The 24275-nt window shown below is 30.5% G+C and overlaps 1 long non-coding RNA gene and 2 pseudogenes across 1 annotated transcript; all 3 read left to right on the top strand.

Moving 5' to 3' along the window:
* Nucleotides 1-1714: 1714 nt before the first annotated feature.
* Nucleotides 1715-4075, top strand: LOC120273290 (annotated as a pseudogene).
* Nucleotides 4076-4862: 787 nt separating this feature from the next.
* On the top strand, nt 4863-5293 carry LOC120273519. The gene is made up of 2 exons (XR_005540555.1): nt 4863-5007; nt 5089-5293. It is a non-coding gene; the product is annotated as an uncharacterized LOC120273519 (long non-coding RNA).
* Nucleotides 5294-8601: 3308 nt separating this feature from the next.
* On the top strand, nt 8602-10513 carry LOC120273518 (annotated as a pseudogene).
* Nucleotides 10514-24275: the final 13762 nt, after the last annotated feature.

Here is a 24275-nt window from a genome sequence, read left to right as displayed (position 1 = left end):
AACATGTCGGAGCATCTCTTTTCTCTTTTGCTTTTTGTGGAGAGAGAGAGAGAGAGAGAGAGAGAGAGAGAGAGAGAGAGAGAGAGAGAGATGATGATGATGATGATGAAGGACCTTATATCATCGACGCCATGGCGATGTGAGGAGGAGCCAACAGGGTCGAGCGATGCCAGGCGATTGTTACGACGCTAACTGGCGAGACCTCCACCATGCACGCCTCTCAGTGCTCCATCTCTCATCCAAGTCCATCCTCAACATGAGCTCGAGATCGACCCAGGAGCTCTGCTAGCACTTTCCATTGAAATGCCCAGTGTTTCTCCTCTCCTTTTCTACGTGGATAAGAACCATGCTTTTTGTGGATTTAGGGTTTTGAGAGACTCACTATTTCGGGTTGTTTCTTTTAACTCATTTTGTTAGGACCGGACTTTGCATTGATTTCTTCGAGTCCCGAGAATAATGGCATGAAGAAGAAAAGGGCTAGAGAGAAGAAGAACCGAGAGAAAGAAGAAAAGAAGGAGAAAGGGCTGAGAGAAGAATGTAGAGAAGAAGAGCGCAGACAAGAAGAAGAAGAAAAAGGCGGTGAGTGTCATTGTTTTGATGACTAAGCGACTTAATCTCGACGCGGGACGAGGGCACGTGAAGCTTGATAATGCTTTACATCACTCGGACTCGGCTTTTCTACGGCCGCCTCACGTAGGCTATCGTGACGGGAGAGTCTGGTGACTTTCGATGAAAAGCTTTTATAACTTGAGTGACCACTGACACGCTTTTGAAGCTGATGACCAAAAACACAATAAGCAGTATGAAAGTGATCTTCCCAAAAATAACCCGGTATTTTTGCAATCCTCGAGGGCCGGAAAGTTGGATATATACTAAAATTAGTGCGTTTTAATGCAAAGTCTTATGGTTGCAAAAAGACACCCTCATAATTATTATTAATAACAAGGGGTGCTTTTGCAAAAATGCTACGGTTTGTGTGGTTTTTACATAAAACGCCCTGGAAAGGTTAACTTTACATGAAGTTTTTGTGACTTTTGCAATGACGCCCCTCAGGAGAATAACTAACAAACAAGGGAGTTCTCTTGCAAAAGTGACAAAAAAATTTATGCCGTTTACAGAAACACCCCTGGCATTTTTGAAACTAGTGGGTTTTTCGTGCAAAAATAAATGAAGTTATATTTTTGCAGCAACCCCTCACGGTAATAATTAATCACTTTGTCGTGCCGTACGTGGTTTTACTAAAACACCCCCATAAAATGTTTAATCTAATTCTAATTCTCCCGTTCAAAGTGGTTCGTTTCCCCATAAACACGAAACGTTTGCGTTTTTATAATCATCGTGATCACATTTTAATACAAAAATTACTTAATTTTTTTCGGTTGTATGTGTGGCCATAATATCAGTATGATTTAGTATTATATCGCATCACGTCAATGAAATTAATTTCAAAAACCCTATGCATGCAAAAGTCATAAGTCATACCTGCAAGTGTTCAACTGGAAAAATAAATAAATAATTTTTATGTTAATTTTGTGGCCACATAATATAAATTATAAATGGTCATGAGGTGCGATTCGCAAATGAACCCCCGTTCAAGTGTAAGTAAAGCTTGCAAAGAGAACATTTGAAATCCATGGAGATTTGAAAAACCAGAGACCGAGGAGAGCCCGCGAGCTCGCGAGCCAGACGACAATGGAAGCAGATCGAAACCCTAATGCTACATCGAGGAGCTTCTGCTCCTCCTCCTCCTCGAAGAAAGCGCGAGTTCTCGGTGTACCAGAACCCCGCTTTCTCCGCCGCTCTCACCGCCTCCAGCCTCCGCCCCTTCCTCATCCGCTGTCCTCTTCTTCTCCTCCTCTGCCCTTGTCTCCGCCCCTATCCTTCCCTCGCCCTCTCATCCATGCTACCATTTCTTGCCCCTCAAATTGTTTTACATTCTTCTCTGCTTCTTCACTGTGCTCATGCGTAGCTTCTTCTCCTTCTGATGCTTGTTTTTCTTGGTCGGTCCTACAGGAGGACTCGCTCACTCATAGCTTGGGATTGATCCGTGTATCAAAAGTTGGAGCTTGTAAGAGATTTCACTATGCACTAACTATTTCTGGTAATGCCCATTAACTGTTTTGATTAATTTCCTCTGTGGGAGTATTGCAGTGTTTCTTTTCAAATTTTTGCGAACTGCGCTTGTTCTGGTGTTCATCACGACGTTATCTGCTTTCCTCCGAGCTTTGGCTCTGCGCAATGGTGGTGTTCTGACTAAGAGAATGAAGGATCAGCAGAAGAAGCTCTCTGAGCGTCAATTGAACCTCTTAGGCATAAAGCTGCAACCTTGTGAGAAAATGGATGATGAGGTTGTGAAGAAGCATCCCAAGTCAATGACTTTGTCCTCGGAGCCCCTTGTCCCTATTAGGAAGTCGGGCTTTTGGTTATACACCCACTCGTTCATCATTAGTTGGATCGGAGCAACAACAGTTAGCTAGTAGTGCAAAGAAGATGTCAGGGATGTCCCCTGGTTTCAACTCCTGCTCGGCTGCATTCTCAATATATATCCTCTCCTTCAACCCCATGGTCAAAAGGCAGTGCAAAAGGGATACAGACAGAAGCCTTGTTTGAGCAATTCTTGGCAAATGTGGATGAGAAGTTTTGTGAGTCAGCTGTCAAGACAGAAACTACTACGCCCCCGGCCACCATTAGGGGATTTGGCATTGTCAGCCCAAGCTCAATAGCCAGCTCGGCCACTGCTTCTGGTACTACAAGGAGCACGCCACTGAGGCCTGTGAGAATGTCCAACCAGAAGTATAGCACACCTCCTAAGAAAGGAGAGGGAGAGCTCCCACCTCCTATGTCAGTGGAACAAGTAGTAGAGGCTTTTGAGTTTTTTGGTGTCTACCCTCAAATTGAGCAGTGGCAGGATAGGCTGAGGCAGTGGTTCTCATCAATGCTAATGAATCCGTTGCTTGAGAAGATCGAAACAAGTCACATTCAGGTTTTCAGCTACCATTCTCTAATGCACATCTTTGATCTGAATATGTTTGTAATGTGAATATAATTGTAATTTTTTTGCAGGTTATGCAAGCAGCAGCGCGGGTTGGTGTTTCCATTACTGTAAATCAGGTTGGAAGTGATACATTGACTACTACTGTGCCTGTCAATGTGTCCCCTGATAGATGGTGCCAAAAGAGTGGCAGCCGATATTTACCTTGGATGAAGATGGGGTTCTTCATCAGCTTCGTGCAAATCTATTGCAAGCACGTGATGCATCAGCTTGTGAGTTTTCTTTCACTATTCCTGTCTATTACTCAAGCAACTTGTTTTACTGTCATCTGTGGCCTAGGATGGTTTAGCTTTACATATAAATTTATCTGATTGTGCTTCTTCTCGTTCCCTCCAATGTGAAGTGCAATCTCCTATAGTTGGCTTGCAACAACCACAGCCAAAATCCTATACTTCCCTTTTGTACAAGCATGTGTGGATGCCATCACTGAACATCAGAGACTTAACACATTGATGAAAGGAGAGCTGATTAGAGGCTTGCTCCCACTAAGTGGTGTGCGTGCAGATTATACTGTGCAAAGGGTCCGAGGTAGACATCATATTTTCAAAAATATGAATTTTTTATGCATGTTTAACAGTACAATGTAGTATTTACCAAGATGTCAAATATGCTAGAGTTAATACCATGACTTGTTTTCTGTTCTTGAGTTTTCTGTTCTTGATTTGTCGCAGAACTTGCTGAAGGAACATGCTTAAAGAATTATAACTATTTGGGAGTGTAGATGGTTCTGACAAAGCAGGCAAAAAGTATTCGGGCGAACTTCCAAGTGACTCTCACCTGCTGTTATATCTATTCTCTGCTTTCTTAGATCATCCCAAATGGATGTTACATGTCGCATCCCGCCTCCTATTCGGTGCTCAGTCACAAGAATCCCTTTTGTTCCTCGGAGTTCTTCCCGAAGAGAGGTTTCCTGAGAAGTATGTGGCTATCATATCTGGTGTGCCATCTGTGGTCCATCCCGGGGCTTGTATATTAGCAGTTGGGAAGCAAAGTCCTCCGACTTTTGCCTTTGTATTGGGATAAAAGCTTCAAATCTCTGCAGGTTAGTGCCAATGTATAAGTGTTTGCTGTTATAGTTTATCCTTAAATAATCACAATAGTGGTCTTCTATGCCAGCTGAAACACTGGAATTTGCTTTAATTTTTAGACTTATTGTCTGCCTGATAATAGAGCACCAAATCGAAACTAAAAATAGTTGAATTTCTAAGTGAATTTATAGGCTACAGAACTTTTAACTCTACTGACCCTGAAAGGGAAACATAACTTGATGAAAGTGCACTTTTACTTCCTGAACTGTACCTCTATATTCACTATGGTCATTGAACCTAGACCAAATTAATTTTAGTAATTGTAACAAGAAAAAGAATACAGAAATAGTCCCCAACTTATGGAAACATAAGGAGTTTTTTTTTCCAATTTAGAACTACTTTTAACCCTGAAATCAAATCAACATTTTTTGTTTTCAGGACCATATTGAATCTTCAGTGGTTCAAAGATCTGAAGTGCACTTATACTAATAAAACTCTGCCAATTGTTTTTAAAGTTGGTCTATAAGGCATACATTAGATTGCGTTATGTAAGTTGCTGGAATTATATTCTTTAGAGTTTAAATCCTAATTCACTTGCATTACAGAAATGAATATAGTCAGTCATTCACGCAACGCTTCACTGTCAATTTTCAAGTTTATGTAGCCTCAAAAGATTTCATTCATTTTTCTCTGCCCTTTTGTAAGCTTACTGTTCTCAGTCTGCCAAAACTCTTTTTAACATGTCCTAATCACTACTGAACTTAATTCATATTTTCCAGGGAAGAACAGCATTATGGGATGCTATTTTGCTTCTCTGCCATAGAATCAAGGTAGGATATGGAGCGGTTGTTCGTGGAGTTCATCTCGGTTCTTCGGCTTTGAACATCCTTTCAGTTCTCGATTCGGCGAATGAAAGTTGAAGATCAGGTTTGTAAAACCCTCTCCTGTAGCAATGTTATGAATCCATCATCAAGTCTAAAGACTGTCTTTTCTGTTTGTGTTGTGCAGGAGATAAGAGCACCACTTGCTAAACTGGTTTCTAATGTGTAACCTTCTCTGATCTTTTTCAATTTGCTTTATGAATTCAAAAACTTAGAATCATCTTTTCAAGGTCGTCTTTAACTAGTTGCATGTATCCTGATTTTTCAAATCAGTGAGGGAAACAAAATTTGGTTGTATTGATTTCAAATTTAACACATTTGAAGTTTAGAATGCTTGGTTTGGATTTTTTGTTAAAAGAAAATAACAAAAATAAAAGCATTCAAATTACTTATTCACAAATTTATATTTAGGGACATATATTTCGTTTCACTTTGGGATTTTTAATTGCATTCTTTTTAACAATACAGATAAATTATTCCAAGTATGTTTTTTAAATTTTCAACTATGTTTTAGAAGAGAGTTAAATTTTTTACTTACCACATAGAAATTAATGACAATACCATTCGTCCTTAATTGCCATATGGGCTTTTTTGTATGTGTTTTTGTCCATTATCAAGTTGGATTTTTTACTTCGTTTTGGCATGATTATAGGCTTAATCGTAAAATTTCCAAAGATATTTGGCCAAGGATATTTAGCTTGAAATTTTTCTTGTTTTTTTACATTCAATGATTTCTATTTGCGATTTTTATCCCTATCTCCCAATGTTCTTTTAGAGTTGTTTTGAATTGTTTTATGTTTTTCAGTTGTTTTTTGTCTTGCATTTATCGTCTTTCACAGTGAAACCAACATTATCGACATTAAAGATCCATTGGTTTTCTCAGTTATTTTCAATCATTGTTATTTTGTATATGCTTTTCTAGTTGTTTTATAAAAATTATGATTTACTCTATTTATTTTAACGAAGTTAAAATAATTGTATTCGTATATATTCTCTTTTGATGGCCTACCTAATTCAAAACAATGGTCATGTATTCAGTTTTAAGCTTTTTAATGATAGATAAAAAGGTCAATCCAATCCTCCCCACAGAAAAACTATTTTTAATACTTATAAATTCAAATAATTTGACTTATATTTAACTCAAAAATTTAAAACATTTTTCAAGTACTGTGAAGTACTCGTAAATGTTTCCAACTATTCAATTTTAAAGACTTTGAATCCTTATTGGACATTTTCAAGTCAGACATAGAAAGGAAGTAGGGAAAGCATTGAAGAGTTTGTTCTCAGTTGCGGAGTGCACCGTCCAAAACACTAACTAGTCAAGTTGCACTACAATTGGGATTGTACTATTTGTGGTCACTTACTTGGCCTTTTTGTTTTATCTAATTTATTATTTGATTATTATTAAGTGCTCCCTCTCTAGCTTTGATTCTCAGCCACAAAAGTCAATTAAACTTATGTGATATTAAAAGAAAATTATCTATTTTATATTTAATTTGTTTTTGTTATAAACCCCATCTTAGTGGTCTTAGATAAACTATTTTAGATTAAAGAGCTAAAATATATAAAAATAGAGACAGGAATATATAAATATATATATATATATATATATAGGAAATAAGGAAACAGAAGTAATTACCATATAACTTTAGTAGAAGTGGATAAATCAGCCATAGAAGACAAACTAAAATAAGTAACTGAAAGACTAATGAAATAAAGAGTGAAAAAGACATGAGCTCCTTGATTTTAGTAAAGCTGTTGCCATTATATTGAAATTTAATTAGATAATATATTGTATGTATAATTAATCATTTAAATTATTGTTACGATATTCAGTACTGTTTTAGTGCTCTATTTAAAACCAAAACTCAAATTACATATTATCTCAATGCTAATATAACTTGCTATATTGTTGATGTGGGTCCCTCTTTGGGCACATGGATATTGACATGATATGTTACGATATATTTACATATTGGTGTACTCCCATTTATTATGTAGTCTGCTTGTTAATCATGACATGCTTCACAAACTGGATTGATTTTGATAGCTAATTTGCCGTGTATACAAAACCATCACTTTGCATGCACATGCCACGTCAGTATATATCAGCAAGTCAACATCAGAGACAAAATAAATATTTTATGTGTATATATAGTTTTATATTGAAGTCACTATCAAATAAATAAATAACAATTTATCTTCACTGACCTAAACTCCTTCGATCTAACTTTTATAATAATTAAATAAAATGATACTTCTTCATCTTGTATTCGTCAAATCTACGTCTATCTATTATTTTCGAACATCAACAAAGATTTATAATTATAAAATTATTTTTAAGATAATATTCAACTCATCATTAAATAGCAAAAACGTAGATAAAAATTAGCAGAATTTCATAACTCAATTTTTATAAAAATTTTACGAAATAACTAAATGCAGACATGGAAACTCTGCTCATCACGTAGAGCACAGAGTGAAAGATACCCGATTTTCATTTTTAGTGATTAAAAGTAAAAATTCACTTATTTTAAATATTTTATAGAATACCCATATTACCCTCTACTCTTTTTCACTTCTCATTCTTTTCTCGCTCTACTTACTAATTCTAAGCCCTCTTTAATCCTTCTCTACTCTTCAACGAAACAGAGTCACTGCTCCACATACACTTCTGGACATGTTAACATTACTAATTTTCATCGTCATATATTCTGCTGAATCCTATATATATGTAAAGAATCTTTTATTATTTTCAAGGAATCGCAGTACATTTTACAAACGACATATTACTACTTAACTGCCAGCAGATGATATTGCGATACGTGATTGTAACGCCTTTACGCGCACTTTTCAGAGTGTAGCCTGGACCGAAAAGTTGAAATTAAATCGAAGTAGTAGAGGACTACAAAGAAAGAAAACGAAATTAATATGTGTTAAACTCAAGAGGTGTGATTCTACCAAATATTTTCTTTTATATCTCAATCTCCTCGACTCATATAACTAGTTTAAAATAAAGTTACGGATAGTTTTATAATATAAATTAATATCAATTATATTTTACATTTTATATAATCATGATCATGCATCTTCGCTGTATTTAAAATTTTAAAGTAAATCGAGACCTCTCCAAAGTCATGTAAACTCATTAATTATCATCTACAACTTGTTCAACCTTATCTTTATCTATTCTATTTTAAAAACTATGGTAATCGAAGAAAAAAAAGTCAAGATTTGGTTTTGACTTTTGTACACTCTAACTTTGATCGTATTTGTATTACATATATAGGTTGGTTTAATTTTAATCCAATCTAAAAATTTCAAGATGCCAAACTTTATTAGTCATACAATTTCTCATACTTAGTTGTAAGAATCCGAATTTATTAATTTTTAAACACTAATTATATGAATTAAATAAATACTAATTTTCAATTATGAGACATTGAGATTTGAGAGGGAAGAGAATAGCAAGCTTTGGCTTTATGTAACCAATTAAACTGTTATTCCATGAGTGACATATCAACAACCAAAATATACTTTAATATTGAGTGGGAGTCATGCCCACCTGCAGCGCAGGCATGTATCTTTTGGCGCTACTATAAGAGTTTCAAGGATGGCTACTAGTTTTTCATTACCCACTTCTAATGAACAAAAGAATGGTTTTGGGATCAAGAGCTCATTCTCTCTTCCTTTTATTCTCTCTTTTCTTATGTCTTTTCTCCTTTGGTAATGCATTACTTTATTCAAAGTTCAGATTTATTTATTACTATTATTCTTTTTATTCTTGATAAGATAGACAAATTACATCAAAAATATGAACAGTTTTTTTTTATATATACAAAACAAATTATATTTAATTAGATGATGTATGACTAATAGTATTTTTACTGACTTTTTTATTTAATGTAGTGAAAGGAGAGTTGAGGTTAAATTTTTACTCGGAGAGTTGCCCTCAAGCCGAAGACATCGTGAAGGAAGAAGTTGAAAAACTCTACCATAAACATGGGAACACTGCTGTTTCTTGGGTTAGAAACCTCTTCCATGATTGCATGGTTAAGGTGATGAAATGTCTTGCTCTTTTATGTAGTGATTTCTTATATATTTATATTTATATTTATTTAATCATATAATAAAATTTGTTCATGTATAATACATATAGTCTTGTGATGCTTCACTCTTGTTGGAGGACACAAGCTCAACAATCTCAGAGGCAAAATTCACCAAGAGCTTTTGGGACGAGAAATTTCAAGTGTGGATAAAAGTGATTCTAAAGAGATGCATTAGAGAAAGAATGCCCTAATTCCGTTTCTTGTGCTGACATTGTTGCTCTTTCCGCAAGAGAGGGAGTTGTTATGGTTTGTAATTCATCATAATGTTTTTATCTCTAATTTATATTTTTTTAAATTCAGTTAAGACAATTTAGTTTTGAACTTAACTAATGGAAAAATCAAAAAGTGTATTTATACCTAACAATAACTTCAAACATCATTCATTGTTTTACAGCTTAAAGGACCATATTTTAACATGAGAACAGGAAGAAGAGATAGCAAAGAGAGCTACAGCCAAGATGTGATCAACTCCATTCCCAACCACAATGATAGCCTTTCCTTCATTCTCTCTCGATTTCAATCAATAGGAATCGATGCCGAAGGGACAACGGCTCTTTTAGGTAATCAAATTACATCAGCTCTGATATCTTATTAGATGGGTTTAATTATCATACATGTCTATGTAATTATGTATTTTCTGCTCTTTTAGTATTTGTAATATTTTTAAATACAAATAATACCTTATATTCAGTCGAGTTGAGTCTGATCCAACTTGACTGGATATGAGGTTATTAATGACTTAATTATATCTTAAAATATTACAAAAACTAAAAAGACAGAAAGTACACAATTACAGAAACTTGTACGGCAATTATACCTATTAGATGCATTCTAATAAAGTATAAATCTAATATAGGGGCTCATTCGGTTGGAAGAGTACATTGTATAAATGTTGTTGGAAGACTTTACCCAACAGTAGACCCAAGTATAGATCCCATCTATGCTGAGTATCTCAAAGGACGTTGCCCTTCACCGGAACCTGACCCAAAGGCAGTGGCATATGCAAGGAATGATAGAGATACACCAATGATAATTGATAACATGTATTACAAGAATTTACTTAAGCATAAAGGGTTGATGTTAGTAGACCAACAATTGGTTACTGACCCTTCAACATCTCAATTTGTTGAAAAAATGGCTGTGGATAATGATTATTTCTATGAGAAGTTCACCGAGGCTTTGCTCTTGATGTCGGAGAATAATCCGGTCACCGGAGATGAAGGGGAGATTAGAAAGGATTGTAGATTTGTTAATTAAATGGTCAAGTATGATAAAAAAGAAATGCATATCAAAATAATGGGAACCTCTTGAATAATTCCATGGCATTATGGTGTATTGGTTTGAGAAGTTGTAAGATTGGAATATTTGCATGTGTGTGCTTGAGTAATTGAAATATGTGATTGTGATATTCAATAGAGAGGAGAAGGCTGCTTCTTAATTTAATGCTCTTGCATGTGCATCAATGGTGTATTATTTAATATTAAAAATTTTAATGGGGAATAATTATATTGGAATATAATAAGTGAAAAGATTTATATGTATTTTTCATGAGGAAAAAAAAACTCTTTTTATCACATTAATTATTTTTCACAAGACACTATTATGCACCGTTTTACTACCTTGTTTTTAAATATTTATCAAAAGAATAAATTGTTCTTTTAGAAAATATAAATGATGATGACCTAGTTATCTTGTTCTAAGTTGCTTGATAATATTTAAAATTCTAATAAGTGAGTGAATTTTACTTGCTATAAATAAATTATTAATTAAGACATAAAAATTTAAGAACTCGCAAATTTTTATATTTTTCACATATTTTATTTTTAATTAGATTGACATCATTAATTAATTAATTAATTAAATTAATAATAATATGAATAAAATCACTAGTGGTCCCTAAATAAAGATATGCTCTTTTTGATTTTTGATAATTACATTGAATTTGTTTGTTTACTCTTCCTGTACGTAACAACTTGTATCTATTTTATCACGTGTCTGTTATATGTATATATATACTCTCCGTTTTTTCATATGTTAAGAGTAATTTTGGAAAAATAAATAAATGATGACCTATAAAAATGAACATGCATTATAAAAAGAAAGCGAAGATGATTGATAAATATATCGTGCTCACGTATGTCACGATTGGTACCATATGATATATTAGTTGTATACTAATTTTAAAAACTAAAACTGAAAAATAAATATGTTCATATTATAAATAAAATTAGCAAAATTCCCCAATCCATGTTTCACATAGCTACAACATATAAGAATATCTGGAATAATTAATAAATATGTTTCACGATTTATGTGCATTTTTATATATTATTAATTCTTTTTTTTTTTTCTGTATTTCTTTGTCACTCTTCTATTGAAATAATTAGGACTACGTCATTATGTGGATGTTTAAGTGATTTTAAGACCATGTAGAGCAAGTTTAGATCGAGCTTACATATCATTAAACTAATACTTATAATACCAATTGGAGACAAACATCAAACTCACATATCAAAACCTATCTTTATCTTAATTTGTTCCCATGGTGATAAGGAGTGATAAATAAAGGATATATTGCACCATTCTTTCTTTCATACTAAAAAATAATTAAGTGCTGGAGCTTTCATTGAATATAAAATTCAAAAGAAGTTGAAAAATACATCACTGAATTAATTGCATTTCACTCAAAGTTTGGTCCATGATGCTTGCAATTTTTGGTTATTATTGTATAAGCCTTCCTAAATTTTAATGCATGCCACGTATAAATTATGCCAATCCATATCCATCACTCTATGTTTTTTAAGTAAATTGAAAAGCAATATTTTATAAATCTTTGTCATTAGCTTAAACATGAGTCTTATTTTCTAATTTATAGATTGAAGCATCATCCGTGGATATTATGCTTCTATATATAAATTTTAATATGGATTATCAAAATTGACTGAGAAATATTTCTAACATATATATATATACATATATAATCACCGTTTTAGTTTGTGCTTTACACTGAGTCACTGTGTAGGTTATTCGTGTCCAATGAAAAAGGTGAATTTGAACGTTAGTTTGTTTAGGGTGAAGGCACAAATGTTGTAGAGCTTGAGTTCATACTTCTCACATGCCTTCCCGCTGACTATAAACTATATATATTTGTCAATATATATAGTTATACTTATTTATATCGAGTTTTAAAAATGAAATATAAAATATCACTTTAAAAACAAACATAATACTAACTATATACGCTCTTATCAGTAAAAATTTAAGTGTTGTTTTGATTCACATATTCTTACATTATTGTTCATAATAGGATTACTGAGAATATGATTCTCAAATCATATCATTGGAAAATATGTGCACCTTTTATTTGGTTGACAAACTGGAATGAGAGTACGCAAATGAACAAAAGCTCGTTCGAAAGTTGCTCGAGGCTTGGTTCAGCTAGTTTATTAAGCAAACTAACGAGCTCAAATCGAGCTTGAGGCTGACTTTCAAACTCGAGTGAATGATCGAGCCGAGGCTCAAACCTCATATTGCTTGCCTCATCAAAGCTCAGTAAAGGCTCAATAATATACCATATGATACTATAGCAATCTAAAAAATTTTTAATCATTACTCGTAGTTATACTATAATGATTAAAATTCATGTAAAACATGTATTAGTACCTATATATAAATATTAATGTAGTAAATTGTTGGCCAAGCTACACTATAGCTATTCGAGGTTGAGCTCAAGTTTGATATTTCCTTAGCGAGCCAAGCTCGAGCTAACAAAAGAAGCTCGGTTTAAATAGTATTCGATCAGCTTAAACATATAAAACTCTGCTCGACTCAATTTGATTGTCAGCCCTAATCTGGAATGTAACACTAACATGTTTTTGTTAGATAGAAAACTTAATTATTTGAAATAAATATATATATTTTTCTTCAACTTAATATTTGATCAAATGTTTTTCCTCTCCTCCAACTAAATATTTCAATAAATATATTTTTATATAAAAATATATGAGGATGGAATATTCTTATTTTTAATTAAAATTGAAGTTTACTGAAATTTATTGAATTGAAAAGGTTAAAAATGGAGAAGAAGAAAAAAATTACATTCAAATGAGGTAATCTTACGTGTTTTAGATCACCCCCAACCAAACGCCACTTCATTGTATTCTTATCTTAATCTATTATTCACATACTTTTCAATAAACAAAATACTACACTAGCTCAAATATCATGATAATAATAAATTAAAAATTAAATAATTATAGCAACAAGGTTTTTAGCCCAATATAATACATTCATAATGTAAATTAAAAAGAAAAAGTTTGCTTTTTATTTGGGCTCAAGCCCAATAACAATAAATTGTACAAAACCATTGTCAAACATAACTCACTTACTCAATTGGGTTGATCCAAATGATAGAGTTTGAATTTTTAAACAAATAATTTGACTGAAAAATAATTTATTCTTGTATTGACCTCTTAGAGTAGCTCACCTGGTAAAAGTCCCAAAAATAAAAAAATCATTTTTAAGCCAAGCATTTTGGGATCATTATCAAAGCTTACATTAGTATGAAAACAAATAAATTAGATCTCTTCACTCTGTTTCCCCAACCAGCTCACATTGGACCCCTCTTGACAGACCCACAACTAAAGACTCATGATTGATTATTTGATTTGATGTACACAAACAGTGGACTGTGATAATTTTTGTTTTACATAAATGGCCATGTGACACATCAATTTGCAAAATTTCTTTGTTGTTAATCATTATTGATCGTTATCATCAAATAACTCTGTGTCTAATGACCATGAAACAAATTATTGTATAAATGGAAAAAAAAATTAATTAATTAAAACTTAGGATGCAATGATGAAAACCAGTATTGAAGTTGCTTGTTGAGTAGCCTTCAGATACATCAAGAGAAAATGACATGAAAACCAAATCATTTAAAAAAAAAAAATCAAATTATAAAACATTGATCCTTATCATCAAATAACTCTCTGTCTACTGGGCCTATTTGGATTTGATTTTTCTCAAAATTATACCTTTAATATAAAAAAAAAAATCTTACCGAGAAATATTTATTTTACCAACGACCTAGGTCCTTGCATATGATGTTTTTTTTTAAAAAAAATCCAAAAACATATATGTTTGTTGAGTTTGTTTCATGTTTATACATGTACTGACATGGGTTTGTACCTTTTTAAAAAATATATATTTTCATAGGATAGAAATTTATGCGTTGGGTACAAACCCATGTCAGGAGTAAACTAAATAAATCAGACAAAACTTAAAAGATAAAAACTATTTAAAAAATTGAAAATAATTTTCTAATTTTTTTTAATGTATATATATCTTCACCATATTTTGCATTTAGTATCATTTTATTTACTTGTTACTTGTTATTAGCAAACATTGTGAAAGAAATTCATCATTCAACATTACAATTTATTATTTTTATATTTATTATTCATCTTTATTATTTATATTATCTATTTTTTGTAATACCAAATTATTTATATAAAAAAAATATTGTTATACTAAGCAACATAATTTTATGGTGTGCAACAATATAAATATATTATTAATTTAAAACCGTAATTTTTTCTATAATATTTTTTTATTTCATTTAATGTGGAATCTTTAAAATCTTGCGTATTTATAAACATATTATTAACTTAAAATCATAATATTTGAAATCTTGATTAATAAATAATTTACTTAAGATTTTGTTATATTGATAAGAAAGTTTTCACTCTAACTTAATTTTAAAATAAATTAAGAAAAAAAATATTTATGATTCCTAGATTTATCATTTCATATTAATTATTTTTTATGGAAAAATAAATTTTTTATTAAATAAAATCTCTTCAATTCCTCATAGATCCTTTTTAATCAAGTCAATTATTCTTAAAATTTAGATTTAATCCTACATCAAGTAATATCTGGTTTTGAAAATATTATTAAAAGTATTCAATAATGAGTATTTAACAAAAATAAAATTAATAAATATAAATACTTTTTAATTATTGTGATTTATTTAAAATTATCATACATATATCTGCATTTTTAAAAATCTATTTTGATTTTTTTAGGGCAAAAATATCAACAATGGTGGTCTACAAGGCACAAACAATGGTGATCTACGTTAGCATTCTTATAACACCACTTACTTCAAAATAAACTGCAAAGTTATTAATTGATATTTTTTTAACTAAAAAAATAAAAAAATAATAAAAAGTCTCATGTTATTCAAATTAATTCTCACATCAATTATTTTTATAAAAAAATATATATGGCAATTAGTAACTGCCTGTAAAAGGGTCATACCCAACCCAATTTATATATATGTTGTTTTTTTATAATTTTTATTTTTATTTTTTAAATAAACCCATGGCTAGGGTTCTAACTCGGCCTCCCGGTTTAAGATAGTGACACAGGGATCAGGTTTGGCTCTGCCAGGCTAATCTAGCCAGTGGGTTAGCATATCAGCTAGGCCAGTTCGGGTTGAGCACGGATAATCTAAGCTAACATGTAGCCATGTAGGTATGGCTGGTTTGGGTCGGGCCCAATTGATGGCCCTGTGCCCCTCTTTAGCCCAAAGAATGAATTAAGTTGGGCCAATACAGATAGCCCTAAGACCATGAGAGATCTCATAAACTGGTAATTAAATAGCTTCAATAATACCATCTATAAGCATTTTAATATTATTATCACCATCATCTACGCGCACGCACACGTTGGATAATAAATTTTTTCAAAAATTATGTTGTACTATTCCTCTTTTTCTAATGCATACGGTTTATCCATTTTTACTAATAATAATAATAATAATAATAATAATAATAATAATAATAAGTTTTACTAATTTACAAAATTTATGCAAATAAATCCTAAATTCGACCATTTTTTTAAAATAAATATAAGATTATCTCATTTTTTTATATTTTTTGTGCCAACTTTGCAAAATAAGTCTAAGATTCCCACATTTTCACATTTCCTACAAATTTTTCCAAATAAATCCCTCATATATTTTTCTTTTTATATTGTTTTTATATATTTGTAAGAACACGCATATATTTTTGTAGATCAATCTTGACTGACACCTCTCCATTATATTTTTATACATATACTACAATAATTTCACAAATACATATAGTCAATGAAAAGATAGAGCCATAAATTTTTAAAAGTGGGTCAAGTAGAAAATAAGGAGCTAAATAATATATATTGACAATTATTGTTTTTAAAAAATTTATATATTTTTAATTTTATACATATCAATTTGTAAAGGTCAGGTGACTAAGAATATTTTTTTATAAATAATTTTTAAAATATAGTTTTTACAGCATATATACCAATATATACTAATTGGATTTTTAAAAACATTAGCTTCTAATATGTATGCCATATTATTAATTAAAAACATATTCTATATTATAACATTCATAAAATGCTATTAAAAAAATCATGAAAGCTAAAGGGGCGAGGAAGAGTATGATCTGAATTTGGTCTCCAAAGTTAACCATAAAGGATCATGATACTGAACAGTAACCCTAAGTACTATAAATCTAATGATATTTTTTAAAAACTTATTTTTTGAACCTGTAATGTGTATATATATACTGTATACATATAATTTTCACATCATGTATTTTCCTAGTCACTCCTATCCAAAGTAGGATCTATACTAATATATTAGATATTTCTAAAAATTTGAATTTTTTTTTTGTCTTTTCGCTCCCATCCAAAATAGGATACATGTATCCATTTTTCATAAAAATAAAATAAAATAAAAATAAAAATATAGGATACATGCTAATATATTAGAGATTTCCAAAACTATTTGAATTCAATTAGGATATATAATAATATATTACAAATTTCCAAATTAGTTAGGATATACAATAATATATTACAAATTTCCAAAAACAAATGGATACATGCTAATATATTAGAAATTTCCAAAAATTATTTGAATTCAATTAGGATATATAATAATATATTACAAATTTCAAAACTATTTAATTTTAGTAATATATTAAAAATTTTCCAAAAAAATATGTAAATTTAGTTAGGATATATACTAATATATTACAAATTTCCAAACCAATTTGAATTAAAATAGGATACATAATAATATACTAAAATTTTCTAAAAATATTTTAATTTAATTGGGTTAACAACTATGATATATATATATATATATATATATATATTACTCTATATAAACAGCAAGGAAAAAAAAACCAAATTAAAAGAGAGTAGGAGATGGCGGTCAAGAATGAGCAAATGAGCCAGTTGAGCCATGTAGTAGGCCAAGAGAATGAAAACAAAGTTCCCATGCAATTGAGACACGTAAGCCATAAACGTGGACGGAACGAGAATGAAGCTCCGCAACGCATTACACGAACACCGAAGAAGATCAACGTGTTGTCAACATCAAACAAAGTTGGAATTCATATCAAAGATCGTGCCCACCAGAACATCATTAATGGTACGCATTCACCTGCCTTCACAGTATATATATATATATATATATATATATATATATATATATATATATTTAAAAACAATATTTGTTTATTGCATTAACTTTGACTGTATTTTGAATAGAGTTTTAATGAAGATGACAATCAAAACAACAACAATAATAATTATAATAATAATAATAATAATGGTAATATCTAGAAAGTACTGGCTTTTTAATTATGCTTTCTTTTTTGAAATATTTTGATAGTCATTAGTCATGACTTTTTAAGGTATATTTTTAAGTTATTAAAAAAATTAATGGTTATTAAAAGCGATATTGATTGGCTCTTCTGGGTTTTTTTAATCAGGTCTTTTTAACGCTTTTTATCATGTTTTTTTACATAATTTTTAATCATGACTTTTTAGTGTTTATTTTTAAGCAGTTGTAGCCAACTATATGTTGGCTCTATTATTTTTCTTAAATCAGGTTTTTTAAGTTTTTTTTATTATTTTTCTTAAATATTTGTTAATAATGGTTGTAACGTTTATTTTTAAGTTATTAACTGTTATTCTTATGTTATTAAATATTCCCTCCGTTCCTTTTTATCTATCGTGAATAACCAGAATCTCACATACTCAAATAAATTTAGTTATTTCACAAATTTTTTTATAAAAATTTATATCTTTCCAAAATTACTCCTAATTTATATCTTTATATTTTTCTCTCATATTTAATTCCAAGGAGAAAATCGAATATAGTGTTAGGATAGTTTTGAAAAAAAAATAATAATAAATGCTTCTTAATATTAGAAAATGATAAATAAAAAAGAATATGAGTTTATGACAGATAAAAAGGAACGAAGGGAGTATAAAAAATATAAACAAAGCAAACTGGTTATGAAGTGTAAGGCCGATGAAGATGCTCGGAGCTCGAGCTTCTCGTCCTCCAGTTTCTCGTCGTCTAGTTCCTCTTCCTCCAATTCCTCGCGTGACCGGGAGAAACTGATGGCTGAGCTGACCGAGAACGAGGGATCGACTGAACCAGCACGCAATGGAAGGAGGCACGACAGGGCATCCCTATTGCATCGATTAATTTGCACTTCTACGGCCATGTAAACATTAACGTGCTTTTAAGTAAGAATAGGGTTTTAAGATTTATGTTCGAATATTAACGGTTGATTTTTATATTATTTTGAATGGACAAATGGGATTTGAATATTTAAGGTATTTTGATTAAGAGAAGCTAATTATTTGACTTTTTGTTTTTTAAAAAATAAAAGAATAAAAAAATTATCTTGGTCTGGAGATAAGACAGTACTGCATGTAAACTGATTATTAGGAAAAAAAAAACATTGAATGATAAATTAAAAAAATGTTTAAAATAAAACCCACAACAACCTTGAAGGGGGAAAACGCATCAAAATAAAAAATAAAAGTTAATCTGAGGTCCCCGGTCGTAATTTCCTTCTCCACGCGCTCCTCCCCCAATAGTGTCATAAAGTATTTCACATAAAATGAATGAATAAATAAATAAATAGATAAATAAATAAATGATTTAATAACTCATTTCCGAATAATATTAATTAATAGTGTCATAAACCACCTCAAAAACTGATCTATTAACTAATATATTATTTTTGGGTGGTAAATTTACAGTTGTATTTTTATTTTTGACCTGCATATCTACAAGACAAATCTTGCAAAATAATCACAAATATTCTAAAACTTGGTTTTCAAAGATTTTCATTGATAATTTCAAAGCAATGTATTTTACTTAAGCATGCCAAAAAATGAACTTAGCACCATCTTAAATACACCCCCAAAAAAAAAGAAAAAAAGAAAAAAAAAAGAATTTAGCAGTATCTTATCTAGCTCTATTACAATTGTTTATGTGTATAATTTTTAAGTACACCAAAAATGAACTTAGCACCATCTTCTATCTCCATAATCTTCAAACCTCTTAATCCTCAAACCATGAGTTCTACAACAAAAGTAAATAAACATAATCAAATAAAAAACTATGAATCTGATTGTAATTAAAGTCAAATAAAGAACCATTAAATCATGAGACATGAAACCTTAGAATTCATAGTCTTAAATATATTTTCTAAAAGTGAAAAAAATAGTGAATATGCTCATGGCAAACATTTATATACTTAAACAAAAAAAAAACTATTACATACGCAAATATGAAATTCCCAACATATATAGTCTCAAAATACTTTTGTAGAGGGTGAGAAAAACATCATGGATTGCAATTACTCAACCAACCTCTTAAACCACATTATCTTCATATTTTTGTTGAACTAACAGACAATCTAAGGAAGCTCCAAAATAGGCTCGATTTGAGCTCGAGTCTCGGTTTTAAATAGTATCAAACTAAGCTTGAACAAAACAAAGCTCATCTCAAACTCAGTTTGATTGTAGCCTTAAGCTAGAATGTAACACTAAAGTTATATTTTTATTAATTATCTTTTTACTAAAATGCTCCACTAAAGTTGCCAAATATATCAAAAATTGTTTAATAATAAAAATTTCACTTTAAAAATATTATATTTATATAAATATTAATTAAGTCAAATTTAATTATTTGAAATAAATAATTTTTTTTCTTCAACTTAATATTTGAAAAAGAAAATCAAATGTTTTCCTTTCCTCTAACTAAATATTTCAATAAATATATTTTTATATAAAAAAGTATATGATGAATGAGGATGGACTTTTCTTATTTTTTAATTTTTTTAAAAACAATTGAAGTTTTTGAAATTTTATTGAATTGAAAGGTTAAAATGGAGAAAAAAATTTACATTCAACTGAGGTAATCTTACATGTTTTAGATCACCCCCAACAAAAACCCCACCTCATTGTATTATTGTTTTTATTTATTATTCACATTTGTTTTTTTGCTTTCAATAAATAAAAATACTACACTATCTCAAATATCATGATAATAATAAATTAAAAATTAAATAATTATAGCATCAAGGTTTTTTTAGCCCAATATTCATCTTAATACATTCAAAATGTAAATTAAAAAGAAAAAGTTTGCTTTTTATTTGGGCTCAAACCCAACATAACAATAAATTGTATAAAACCATTATCAAACATAACTCATTTACTCAATCGGGTTGATCCAAATGATAGAGTTTTAAATTTTTAAACAAATAAATTTACTAAAAAAAATTTATTCTTTTATAGAACTCTGAGAGTAGCTCACTTATCTGCTGGTAAAAGTCCCAAAAATATCATTTAAGCCAAGCATTTTGGGATCATTATCAAGCTTACATTAGTATGAAAACAAATAAATTAGAAAAAAAAACAAAAAAAAAAAATCTCTCCTCTCTGTTCCCAATCTCTCCAGCTCATATTGGGAACCCTCACTGACCCACAGGCCACAACTAAGACCATCTCCAACCTTACACCCAAATCCCAAATTTGGGAGTGGGATTTGGGGTGTGAGAGTACTCCAACCCACACTCAAATCACAAATTTGGGTTTCTAATAGTGCAACCTCAAATTTGGGGTCACTCATCAGAACCCCAAATTTGAAATTCCCACATTATTTTTATTTTTAATTATATTTTTATATTTTTATTGTTTTTATTATTGTAATGAAATATATAAAATTATTATTTCATTAATATAATTATAAGTATTTATTTATAATATTAATTTGTGTGTAATTAATTAATAATCAATAATAATAATTATTTAATTAATAACTAAAATAGATAATTATTAATATATAATAAATTTATAAAACAGGAATAGTTGAAATTTTATTGAAAATAACCTTAATAAAAGCTAATACAATGTAAAAACTAATTACATTAAAACTAATATTCTGGTAAATCACTAGCACTTCCGCCTATATTATCGAAATAGCTTCCAAATGGATTTGATGATGACGAAGGTGGTTGTTGAGAATGTCCTTTTTTTTGCATAATTCGTGCTTGTTCAGATTGAATATAGGCACGAATATTAGGATCAGTGATGATGCTCAAGTCTGTAACTAATATCTTATTTTCTTCTTTAAACTTTTTCATAGCCATTTTATCTGCATTTTTCTTTTTTCATATCTCCATAAGTTGTCGGTTATCTTCTTGCAATTTGCCCATTACAGATATAAGATCAGCTTGATTTTTTTTCTTTCAATTTAGCCTTTTTCAAACCGACTGGACGTTGGGAAGAGTTTCCATAAATTATCGGTTATTTTCTTGCAATTTGCCCATTACGATATAAGACTCACATTCTTTGTTGTTTTTCTCTTTTCCAAGTTCACAACCATGAGTCATGACCAGTGGCATTTAATAATGAAGACAAAACGATAAATAAATAATATTTAATTCTTGATATTAATAAACAGTTCAACATTATAACATGATTGATTATTTGATTTGATGCACACATACAGTGGACTGTGATTATTTTTAATATTTTACATGAATGGCCATGTGACACATCTAAAGCTCTAATTTCCAAAAATTTCTTTGTTGTTAATCATTTTAATAAGTTATTGAACAAAATATTGTATAAATAGAAAAAAATTAATTAATTAAAACTTAAAATGCAATGATAAAAAGTTAAAAACCACTATTGAGGTAGCTTGTTGAGTAGTCTTCAGATACATCAAGAGAAAATGACATGAAAACCAAATCATTTAAAAAAAAATAAAATAAAATTCTAAAACATCGATGCTTATCAGTTATCACAAATAACTCTCTGTCTACTGGGCCTATTTGTATATGATTTTTCTCAAAATTATACCCTTAATATAAAAAAAAAATTTATAGAAAAATTTATTTTACTAATGGCCTAAGTCCTTGCCTACGATGTTTTGTTTTAAAAAACCGGAAAGCATATATATTTGTTGAGTTTATTGATGAGAGAAAACTAAATGCTATAGCTCAGCTAATCTAGTAGGAATTCAATTAGCATCCCAACATGATTAATATCAGGCAACAGAGATAAAGCAATGATCATTTATAAGGGCAATGAGCCTTTGCTCAAAGCCATTATAAGCAAAAACTAATTAGTAAATCAAAACACATTTCTCTACTGAAAATAGTTAACATAACGGAAAAATCAAAATAAATCAACACTCGATCAACAGAAAATTGATCATTGGACTACTCACAACCTCGTTGATTTAGACCTCTCCAATAACCAAATTCAGGGGATGATCCCTGAATTCTTAACTTTCACTCACATGGAAAACCTTGATCTTTCTTCAAATTTGTTCTCAGGTCCTTTACCAGATCTCCATATGCATAGCCCCTTCTTCTCTTACATAGATCTTTCTAATAACTCTTTTTCAGGTCACATCCCTCGAATTTTTAAGTCTTGCCCAGCTTAGACGAAAAAGGAAAAGAAAACGATGTTGCTATAAACCAGATGATTAATTTTGAATAATAGACGACAAAGTCGCTTTTTACTGAATATAAACGATGATTAAACAGATCTTGAAAACCCGAATGATGCATGTATGAGAATAATAAGGAATCGCAGTGAGCAGATGTAATGAAAGACGTAGAAGCGATGCATGTGAGAGAGATTTGAACACACGACCTCCTCTTACACTTTGATGTCATACTTATTAGGGCTATCCAATCGGTGTATAAACAAATGACGAAAAACATGATCATGTGGGAGAGATTTGAACCCGGATTAATTTCTTTTAGATTCATTACGAGTTCTTGATTTTTGATAAGCAGCATGAACAGATTCCAACCCATTCTGCATGAATTTTTTGAGATCATTGTTCACTGTTTGTCCATTTTTACTTTAAATGGCCTGGACTGGCAGCTTAAAGGTCAATGGGAGTGTCCTCCATGATACCCTGCCACTGAAGCAAACCCAAGAATAGCAAGGTAACTACTATCAATCTGATCTTTTGCCAGCTTTGCTGTGCTTCTTTCATTAAGGAAAGAAGATAACAACAACAAATCATAACTTTACAAAAATTAGCAAAAATTTTTGACTTCATGATCCATTTCATTCAAGAATGTGGATGGTATATATTGATATTCTTCATTCAAGCATGTAGTTGTTGGTATGCATGCAATACAACTTTTTAACTGTTATACACGTGTAAATTCCTGTATTATTATAAAAACTTCATATGCATCCTTGTTAGTAATATTATTTGTGCAAACAAAGCAGTACCTTGAGACCATGATGTTAGTGATCTAGAAAATTAAATTAATTATGATATCAAAAAAATCTATTTGCGTTATAAATCACAAACCACTCTCTCAACATACACAGTCCACCAACCAATGTTTTTTTGTTATTTAAATCTCTACTGTTCCAGGGACCAGATCACAACCAAACAATTGGATCCATTTTCTTATGCCACCAAATGACCCTAGGTGTGGTACCAATTTTGGTGAAGAAAGATAAGCTGTTGCTTAAATCTATTTATGGTAAATTTCCAATGTAGACAAAGGCTATTGTATAAAAATAAAATCATTTCTTGTTTCTGGAAAAACTTATTTTAAAAACAAACGTAGTACATCTATGTAAAAAGACTAACAAAAATTATAAACAAAGATGAATAACAAAGGTAGTACATCTATGTAAGCCAACAGAGAGGTGTCAAACTTATTATAGACCGATACCATTTTTTTTTTTTATTGTTCAAATAAATCGCACTATATCCACCATCCTACTTGGTCTCATGCTGAGAGTTGACAAAGATATATCTGCAAATGTCAGAACTTAAAAAAGATGTTTACAA

This window comes from Dioscorea cayenensis, chromosome 12 (genome assembly GCF_009730915.1).
Source record: "Dioscorea cayenensis subsp. rotundata cultivar TDr96_F1 chromosome 12, TDr96_F1_v2_PseudoChromosome.rev07_lg8_w22 25.fasta, whole genome shotgun sequence".
NCBI lineage: Eukaryota > Viridiplantae > Streptophyta > Magnoliopsida > Dioscoreales > Dioscoreaceae > Dioscorea > Dioscorea cayenensis.
Note: the sequence above shows the minus strand (reverse complement) of the source record. Positions and strands in the feature narration are given on the sequence as shown.